The following is a 1,526-nucleotide window of genomic DNA, read 5'->3' as shown; positions in this document are numbered from 1 at the left end:
AAGGCAACCATGGAAACGAAAGGACGCGTACAGACAGTGATTTGCGCATGCGCAGGGGTGTTGGGGGCTTTGCAGGGCATCCAATTATGCCTATATTAAAATGACTGGACCAATTGACCCTTCGCTAAGACGTGTCCTCTGAGACATGCAGCCCAGAGGGAAAAAGTTGTAAAGATAGAAGACAAGCATGGAGAAAACGCAAAGGATGATTTGGGCCCAGTGGGAGTGACATTTTTTGACATTTTTTCCCTTTCGTTTGGCTGATCCATTTGTAGTCTCAGGCCGGGTAGAAAATAAATTGGGTACTATTAAAATCGGCTCAAAGTGGACTTCAAATCACATTTTATTTGTCACAATCGGTGTAGGCACCTTACCGTGAAATGCTTACTTGTTTTCGCACCATTGGTTAGAGCTGGTAAGTAAGCATTTCACTGTAAGGTTGTTGTATTGTAACCTGCTGTATTCGGCGCACATGACAAATAAACGTTGATTTGATTTAACCAACAATGCAGTTCAAGAAATGTACTAAATAAACTAAAGTAGATTTTTTTGTAATCAAAAAGTAACACAAGAAAATTACATAACAATAACAAGGCTGTATACAGGTGGTACCTATACCGAGTCAATGTGTGGGGGTACAGGTTAGTCGAGGTAATTTGACTATGCATAGATAATAAACAGCGAGTAGCACAGTGTAAAAAAAAAGCGGAGGGGGGTCAATGTAAATACTCTGGTTATGGCTTGGGGGTAGTACCTGTTAAAGAGCCTTTTGGTGCTAGACTTGGCGCTCTGGTACTGCTTGCCGTGCGGTAGCAGAGAGAACAGTCTATGGCTTGGGTGACTGGAGGCTTTAACAATTTTTTGAGCCTTCCTCTCACACCGCCAAGTATATAGGTTGTATGGCCCAGTGATGTGCTGGGCCATACACACTACCCTCTGTAGAGCCTTACGGTCAGATGCCGAGCAGTTGCCAAACCAGGTGATGATGCAGGATGCTCTCAAAGGTGGAGCTGGATAACTTTTTGATGATCTGGGGACCAATGGCAAATCTTATCAGTCTCCTGAGGAGAGAAAGTGTTGTTGTGCCCTCTTCACAACTGTCTTGGTGTGTTTGGACCAGTTGGTGATGAGGACACCAAGGAACTTGAAACTCTCAACCCACTCCACTTCATCCTGTTAATGGGGGCCTGTTCGGCCCTCCTTTTCCTATAGTCCACGATCTGCTCCTGTGATGATTTTCTGTGTTTCTTCCGTCCAGAGGGAGGGGGGCGCTTAGTGTAACGCTAAGGACAAGGACAAGACCTGTAACTTGCTTTGCTCTCCGGAGCAGGGTGCCTTTGAAAGGTGTGATTACTGGGGTGGCGTTAATTGTTGAGGTGGAGCAACTGAAATGGAAATTCCCTCTGATGGTTGCCGTTTGGTGTGACGCAGACCTGGTGGCGAGTGTGGTGAAACCAAGAAGACTTTGTCTGTCCTTTTGAGTTTTGAATATTTACCTGATAAAGTCATGTTAGGATATATCAATT

This window comes from Oncorhynchus mykiss, chromosome 10, assembly GCF_013265735.2.
Source record: "Oncorhynchus mykiss isolate Arlee chromosome 10, USDA_OmykA_1.1, whole genome shotgun sequence".
NCBI lineage: Eukaryota > Metazoa > Chordata > Actinopteri > Salmoniformes > Salmonidae > Oncorhynchus > Oncorhynchus mykiss.
Note: the sequence above shows the minus strand (reverse complement) of the source record.